This window comes from Lactuca saligna, chromosome 5, assembly GCF_052625555.1.
Source record: "Lactuca saligna cultivar CGN05327 chromosome 5, ASM5262555v1, whole genome shotgun sequence".
NCBI lineage: Eukaryota > Viridiplantae > Streptophyta > Magnoliopsida > Asterales > Asteraceae > Lactuca > Lactuca saligna.
This window is the reverse complement of record NC_136421.1, coordinates 170,925,174-170,934,420: the sequence shown is the minus strand read 5'-3', so window position 1 is coordinate 170,934,420 and position 9,247 is coordinate 170,925,174. Positions and strand designations below refer to the sequence as shown.

Here is a 9,247-nt window from a genome sequence, read left to right as displayed (position 1 = left end):
AGAAAAGACAAGAAGTGGCAACCAATTATGCAACCACAACAGCAGTACCTACGCAACCAAAATCTTCATGGTGCAATTAGTGCAATTGTCATCATATAGGTGATTGTTTTGTTTGCATGAAGTGCAAGAAAAAGGGGCATACTGCTAGTTACTACAGAAGCACAACACCTGTAACAGTCAATCAACAAACCAATAATGGGACATGCCATGGTGAATGAAGAAAATGCAACGAGTGTGGGGAGGTTGTACATATCAAGAAAAAATGTCCAAAGTTAAGGAGTCAAGGAGGCATAGGACGTGGCAGGGCGTTTGTGATCGGAAGCAGAGAGGCTATTCAGGACCCTTCGGTCGTATCTGGTACGTTTCTCATAGATAATTTATATGCTACCATAGTCTTCGACTCTAGAGTAGATCGAAGTTTTATAACTCCGACATTTATAAAATTGTTAAGTCCAAAGTCTAGCAGATTAAAAGAAATCTATGAATTAGAAATCGCTAACGGACAATCTGAGAAAACACATGAAATCCTAGAAAACTGTCTGTTAACTCTTAATAACTACATTTTCCACGTCACCCTCATGCCAATGCCTATCGGTAGTTTTGATGTCATAATTGGCATGGATTGGTTATCTTCACACCAAGCCGAAATTTTATTTCATGAGAAAGCCATACGACTACCCTTAGCAAACGGTGAAGCCCTGATTATCTATGGTGATAAATTTGGGAAGAACCTCAAAGTCATCTCTTGTATTAAGACCCAGAAATATCTACATAAGAAATGTAGCGCATTCTTAGCCCACATTGTAGATAGGAAGAGAAAGACAACAGAAATCAAGGACATACCTCAAGTATGTGATTTCCTTGACGTGTTTCCTGAAGATCTACCTGGAATACCTCCCATCCGACAAGCTGAGTTTCAAATCGACTTAATTCCTGGAGCAGTGTAAGTAGCGAAATCTCCTTATCGATTGGATCCATCTGAAATGCAAGAATTTTCTAGCCAACTACAAGAACTTCTTGAAAAAGGCTTATCTGACCAATTTTTTCACCTTGGGGAGCCCCAATCTTGTTTGTCAAGAAGAAGGACGAATCCTTTCAAATGTGTACTGATTATAGGGAGCTAAACAAGCTAACAATCAAGAATCGTTATCCGCTTCCAAGAATTGATGATCTATTCGATCAACTGCAAGGATCTAGCTACTACTCAAAGATAGATCTTAGATAAGGATACCATCAACTCAGGGTACAAGAAGACGACATTCCAAAAAAAACATTTAGAACTCGTCATGGTTATTATGAGTTCTTAGTTATGTCTTTTGGATTGACCAATGCCCCAGCAGTGTTTATGGATCTCATGAATCGCGTTTGCAAACCATACTTGGATAAATTTGTGATCGTATTTATCGATAATATATTAATATATTCACGAACCAAGGAAGAACATGATCAACACCTGTGAATAATCTTGGAGCTACTAAGAAAAGAAAAGTTGTACGCTAAATTCTAAGAATGCGAGTTTTAGATTAGAGAAGTACAATTTTTAGGTCATGTAGTGAACAACGAAGGAATTCATGTTGACCCATCCAAAATCGAGGCAATTAGGAATTGCAAAGCACCAAAGACACCAACAGAAGTGCGTCAATTCTTAGTACTTGCTGGCTATTACCGCAATTTCATAGAGAATTTCTCTAAAATAGCTAAGTCGCTTACAACACTAACCGAGAAGGATACGAAGTTCAACTGGAAAGACAAACAAGAAGCTGTTTTTCAAAACTGAAGCAAAATTTTTGTAGTGCACCAATCCTATCCCTTCCAGATGGGACAGAAGATTTTGTCGTGTACTGCGACACATCAAATGAAGGATTGGGATGTCTGTTGATGCAAAGAGGAAAAGTTATCGCCTATGCATCACGACAACTTAAGGTGCATGAGAAGAATTACACTACCCATGATCTTGAATTTGGAGCTGTAGTTTTTGCACAAAAAATTTGGAGACATTACTTATACGGTACTAAGTGTACTATTCTTACCGACCACAAGAGTCTCCAACACATATTCGACCAAAAAGATCTTAATATGAAACAAAAAAGATGGGTTGAATTGTTGAATGATTACGAATGTGAGATTCGTTATCATCCCGGAAAAGCAAACATGGTAGCAGATGCCTTGAGCCGGAAAAAATTTATTAAACCCCGATGGGAACGATCATTAACTATAACTATCCATTCTAACTTTACCGCACAAATTAGAGAAGCTCAACTTGAGGCTCTAAAAGAAGAAAACATCAAGAACGAAGGTTTGCAAGGAATGGAAAAGCAACTTATACAAAAAGATGACGTAACGCGACACTTTATGAACCAAATATGGATGCCTAAGTTCCGTGGAGTCAGGGAATTGGTCTTTGAAGAATCCCACAAGTCCAGATATTCCGTGCATCCAGGCTTTGACAAAATGTACTTGGATTTAAAAGTAGATTATTGGCGGCCAAACATGAAGGAAGAAATTGCTACTTATGTGAGCAAATGTTTGACTTATTCTAGAGTAAAGGCAGAACATAAAAAGCCTTTAGGTTTACTTCAACAACTGGAAATATCGAAATGGGAGCAGATTTCAATGGACTTCATCACTAAATTACCCAAAACTCCTAGTGGGTTCGACACTATTTGGGTAATAGTCGATAGATTGACTAAGTCCTCCAATTTCTTACCAATTAAGGAGAATGACAAGATGGAGAAGCTGACTAGATTTTATCTTAAGGAAATTGTCAGATTGCATGGAGTTCCAAGTTCTATTATTTCTGACCGAGATAGTAGATTCACTTCATGATTTTTGTAATCTCTACAAAAATCCTTAGAAACACATCTAGATATAAGTACAGCTTACCATCCACAAACTGATGGTCAGAGTGAGAGAACCATTCAGACATTAGAAGACATGCTCCAAGCCTGTGTAATAGAATTTGGAAATTCATGGGATACTCATTTACCATTAATTGAGTTTTCCTAAAACAATAGGCATCACACCAGCATCAAGGCTGCACTGTTTGAGGCTCTTTATGGATGAAAATGTTGTTCCCCTATATGTTGGGTAGAAGTTGGAGATACAAAAATGGCCAGAGAATGTACAAGAGATACCTTACGTACGGGACCATAAATAATCCATGAGACAACCGAAAAGATCGTGCAAATTAAGGATCGATTAAAGGCTGCACGTGATCATCAAAAGAGCTATGCCGACGTAAGATGTAAGCCTTTAGAATTTCAAGTTGGAGACAAAGTAATGTTGAGGATATCCCCTTGGAAAGGTGTAATTCGATTCGGGAAGCGAGGCAAAGAAACCCACGGTATATAGGACCTTTTGAAATTCTAGCAAGAATTGGTTCTATCGCATACCAACTCAAGTTGCCTCAAGAGCTGAGTAATGTACACGATGTTTTTCATCTATCAAATCTCAAAAGATGTCTATCCGATGACACTCTTGTTGTACCTCTTGACGAGATACAAGTCAATACCAAACTCAACTTTGTAGAAGAACCTGTCAAGATCATGGATCGAGAAGTCAAACGATTAAAGCAAAGTCGTATTCCCACAGTGAATGTTAGATGGAAGTCTTTACGAGGACCTAAATTTGGGAACGTGAAGATCATATGAAATAAAATTACCCCCAACTATTTGACAAAATCCCATCCATAAGATAAATTTTAGGAAAACATTATTCTAATGGGGGGAGAATGTAAGACCAGTCAAAATAGGTCAATAGACAATCACATGTAATTATACCAATCATATAATTTTGTAAACTAGTAGTTTGATAAACGTACTATGTAGTTCATGATAAATTCTAATACAAATATGAACTTTCTTTATAATACGACTCAAAGTATATGTCCATACGATTCCAAAGATATATAGAACGTCTGAATCTGACTTTCCTGATGAAAGCTGTTGGAAAAGTTTAGTTGTGTTCTTGGTGTTTTAATTGGTATCCCCCCTCCCCCTTAAATCTTAAGAAAATGTGAAAAGATAGGGGGATGAACTCACCTTGATTGATTTCCTTGGATGAATTCTAAGGGGAAAGGGTTCCTAAGTCAAGATCACTTGGTAGAAGCTTGGATGGTTGAAGATCCTAGAATAATTATGGTGACCTTTGTTATGAGAAATTCATAATCTCAGTGAAGGAGTGAAAAATGTTCAATGTAGGATGAGAATACTTACTGAATGAGGGTGAAAAGCTCAGAAGCGGCATTGGAGTATCGATTGCTTATAGAGAGAAGTGAGAGAGAAGTGTTTGTTTCTTGGTGAGAATGTAAGTAAAGTGGAAGGAGAGATGGGGTTTCCAACTTTTGATCAAGTTACCAGCTAGAAGGGGTGTGAGAGGATAAATAGTTGACTAGGTAGGGGTGAATAGTGATTGGGGTTGTCCTAAGTGGGTATGGGAGATAGCTTTTGTCACACTCTATGGGAAATCATCACTCTACCACAATATCTCACCGAATAGATATTGTCCTTAGTTACACTCCCTCCCAAAATGTGATTTAAAATATGATAATATAGGGTCTTATATATCAAAATATGGGCTTGGAGTGTTTGAATTATGAACGATAAAAGTTTGAGGGAATTTCCGAAGTAAAAATCATCTAAAATCACTAAAAAGTCCGAAATTGAAGAAAACCCGGAGTGAAGGGGTGAAATCTGGAGCCATAGCAAAATTTTCGAAGCTCCTTTTAGCATTCAGGAGCTATAACTCAATTTCTGGAGTGGAGGATTAGGTTTGAGAGGGTCCGAAGTGGGTAGGAAAGAAGTTCTGGAGGCGTTGGGCGAGGTCTGGAGCATTCTTCTCGGATCCGAGGTCAGGAGCAAAACTCGTCCGGTTCAGCTTGGAGGTCTGAACCGCCCCACATGTTTCAGAGTCAGAAGGAGGTTCTGAAGCAGGAGGATAGTCCGAACTAAGCAAGATCCGGAGTGAGAAGCTTCTTGGTTTCTTAGAAGGTATCTGGACCAAGAGGGTTCCGGACCAAGAAGGTCCTTTTGGGTTTTCTCCTTCGGTTTTGGGTTGTTTTCAACTGAGGAAGGTACATAGAGAGATTTGGGAGAGATTTCACATACTTGGAGAGATTTGGAAGAGATTTCACATACTTAGAGAGATTTGGGACAAATTTCACATACTTAGAGAGATTTTGTAGAGGTTTTACATACTTAGAGAGATTTGGGAGAGATCTCACATACTTGGAGAGATTTGGGCGAGGTTTCACATACTTAGAGAGATTTGGGAGAGGTTTAACATACTTAGTGAGATTTGGGAGAGGTTTCACATACTTAGAGAGATTTGGGAGAGGTTGAGAGAGACTTTGTTTATGACCTTTTTGGGTGTTTAGCTTTGCAACGCAAGGTTCGTACACCCCGTTAGTAATGATGGTTTTACGCCCTCGAGGGATATGAAATGACGTTTTATCGAATAGTTTCATGACTTACCTTGATTAGGGTTTGAAATTTATGAACGAATGAACTTTCCAAGTGATAACTTCTTATTAAATTAGTGAGGTGCACAATAGTACATAGTGTAAGCCCTAATATACAAGGGTTAAATGAGTTGACAGGTTGACTTTGACTTGATCAGAAATTGACGGTTGTCACAATGTGATTTTCAATGCAAGTATGGTTCTAATAGTAAAGTAATTCAAATGAAAAATGAAATCTGAAAGGAACCGTTAGAAAATTAACCACTTTTTCACTTGTTCAGTTGTTTGTATTCAGCACGTTTGAAGAAGCCAATACTGAATCATTATAAGGTATTGATTGATGAAATATATTCAAACTTAAAAAAAAATCTAATGAGGTCACAAAATATTTCAAAATTAAGCGGTAGATGTAATATACTAGTTTATCAACCACTAAGGGGGTGTTTGGATAAGGAAAAAAAATAGGTTCCTTATTGCTTATTGCTTATTCCCACTACAATAAGCAAATTTAAGTGTTTGGATAGGAGTCTTTAAAAATCAACTTATTGCGGTAGCAATAAGCAAAATAGGCTGATTTTAATAAGCAAAGAGGGAAATGCTTATTGCTTATTGGTCATTTTACTCATATAAGTTGTTTCATTTTGCCAAACACTTAAATGCTTATTGCTTATTGCTTAATCCCACCGTAATAAGCTAATCCAAACACATTTTGAAAAAATGTTTATTCTCACCACAATAAGCAAATAAGCAATAAGCTAATAAGCTAAAAACTATTTATCCAAACACCCCCTAGAATGGAAGAGATGCAAAATGTAATTTTGTATCTTATAAATCTATTCCACTTGCAGAAACACATTGTTTCAAACTTCCACGCATACACATCGAAATCAATGAGTACATGAATCATCAAGTTCAAGATGTTTTTGGTATTCTTCATTGCAGTGTTCATGTTCCATACATTTTGTAGGAATGAGGGTTCTAATTTTGAGGAGGAAGATTCATCCATGGTTCTATGGTACTTGTCCGTCTAAAAAAAGACTGGTAGAACCTGACGTACGTAGAATGCATATTAATGAGAGGTCAATAAATGAAAGGCGCGGACATCTTTTCAGAGTGAGGATATGGAGGGAATAATTGAAGGATCTTAAAAAAGGGGTTACTAAAAAGACATTCCATCTTGCAATATGGACACCCTAATTATTTTTTTAATTTGTTTTTAAGATTACTTTTATTATTATTATTGTTATTATTATTATTATTATTAAAATTCTTAAGAATAGTAATAGTAAAGTTGCAGTTGGTCTATTTTGGTCCTCCAACTTATTCTGTCATTGAAGATCCCTCTACTTTGTTGTATTTGTCACTTTATTTGTTTGTTATATACCCAACTAGCATACTGTTCATGTGGTTTAATTCCTCAACTATGGTCACCGCTTCATCTACATTCCACTATTGTGACTGTGTCCTCTTCTATTACCTCCATGCTCCGGCTCCTTCTACTAATATGTTCTTCAATTCTGTGTTTTGATTAGGCCTCTGTTTTGATGAATTTCTCTTCCTTCCTGCTCATGGATCCTCGATCTCCCGTCGATTTTTTCTTTGCTTCCAACTTCACTAATTCGACCCCTAAGTCTTATCGGAAAAGGCGTATTTTCACCATCACACAGCTACTGTTTCTGGTACGTCTCTTCCCAAACTTGATAGTGGTGTCTCGATTTCTTCCTATCTTTCTCAAGGTTTTAATTTTTATTTGATTTTGTTTAGGATGTTGCTTAGATAAAGGGAAAAGTATATGGGACGCTCTTTAAACTGTGAAAGAAGAGGTTTTGGGTTTGGATTTGGGAATGGATCATGACTTTCGTGCCAAACTTTGGTTCAGATTCGATCTTGATTCTGGTAAGTGGTTGCAGATAGATTTGCATCTTAGTCGCCCAATCTGGCAAGGTATACATGAACTTTTTTTTCGATTACTTCTTAATCTTTGTGCTTTTTGTTCCAATTACTTCTTAATCTAGCTGGCAGAGTTATTTCCTTCCCGTGCTTAGAGCAGTTTTGGGTATTAAACTTTTATGATATATTCAGCATGCATAAACTTATTAGAGCTCATTTATCTTAAAGCAGAGCATCAAGGGGATCTATCTTGTAAGATTGTGGCAATGATTTCAGCTGAAATAATTACCCTGTAGTGGGTGGCCTTTAATAAATCTTCTTCAGCTTAATAAATCTGGCCAGGTACCATTTCCCATCGTTTATCGTTTTTTTGTTGAAATTAGCGATTTATCCTTTAGCATTCATTACTAGATATTGTTAGGATTGTTAGCTGTCAAAATTTATCTTAGTAAAAGGTGTATTTTTAGATTCCTGATGATTACTTCAAAATTTTGCCAACTCAAATGTGAAAAAAAAAATCCTAAAGTAACTAAACATATTGTTTTTTTTATTCTTTTTCTTATACACAAGAACATCCACAATAGTAGAGAACATGTATGCAAATTATGGCTTCATATTTTATTTTTCCTGGATGTGACATGTGTATAAAATGATTTTCTATTTTTAGAAAATGAATTTTTGCCTTGACATTTGGCATGAAAACCACTCCAAATTACTCACGTGGGCTTCAAGTTGAGAAAACTAACAATATTTCTAGTATTTAATACCATGAGGTAGATTTTAATAGTGGTCAACAACCACTTTTCATTTAGGGTTTAATTGGGTCAACAAACACATTTCATTTAACTTTAATTTAAAAAAATGGTAATTAGGAAAAATTATTCTTGATGGACAATGGTAGATACTGTAACCTTTTTTTATTAGTATGCACAATTGCATCCAACAAAAATGTCAATACGATATTAATAGAATTTTTTTTTTCAGGTGGCTTTATTCAAGTTATGAGGAATTGGATTTCGACTCGAAATGTTTTTACTATCAGCTAAAAACGTTAAATGCAAAAAATAGCAACAACACTAATTTATTTGTTTACTTTCATTTCTTACTCTATTTAATCTATTCAGCTGTATTGTATTTGAATGGCATTATAGCATCTTACTTTCGTGACCCACCAAACATCAACGAAAAAAATCCGACCCGTGCAACGCACGAGCCTCATTTATAGTTATTATTATTATTATTATTAGAAACGGATATCATAAATAAAACTAGAAGCCACGCCTATCGCAGCGTAGAAAAGGAAGGATACATTTAAATGGATAAAGAAAAACTAGTAATATCTTTAAGGCTGCCTCTTTAGTATTGAGTTATGAAAGTATTTATTGACTTATTAGCTTCTCAAAAAGCTAATAAAGTCTAAAAAAAAGTTGTTTGGCAACCATATAAGCATTTTTCAAAAGTGTTTTTCATTACCTTTAAATAAGTTATTTTATAGAAGTAAAAAATTATGACTTATAAGAAACAATTTATAGTTTTTACACTTAAAAAAAACTATTTTTGTGACAAGTGGTATCATAGATCGCAGTAGTACTACTTTATTGATGCCTATCAAGCTAGCAAGTACCACCAACTTAGCAAGAACCAGATTTCAGCCGAAGATGGATTACAAAACCAAGCTAACCAGTCATTAAAGGTGAAAGATAAGAATTTATACAAGATAACTGGATTAGATAAAACAGTAAGAACACATCTGAGATGTTTGCAGCTATGAGAGCAAATATTTTCAAGATGCAAATTGCAACCCAAAATGATGTATTGAGGATAATGTAGATATAAAACAGGGAGTGCATGTAGCATCCACAAAAAAAGGCATTACATGAAAAGAATAGAGCCCCACAT

At 35.9% G+C, this 9,247-nt stretch overlaps 1 long non-coding RNA gene across 1 annotated transcript; it reads left to right on the top strand.

Moving 5' to 3' along the window:
* The first annotated feature begins 6,987 nt into the window (after positions 1 to 6,987).
* Positions 6,988 to 7,681, top strand: LOC145045813 (uncharacterized). The gene is made up of 3 exons (XR_013681889.1): positions 6,988 to 7,137; positions 7,223 to 7,354; positions 7,580 to 7,681. It is a non-coding gene; the product is annotated as an uncharacterized LOC145045813 (long non-coding RNA).
* Positions 7,682 to 9,247: the final 1,566 nt, after the last annotated feature.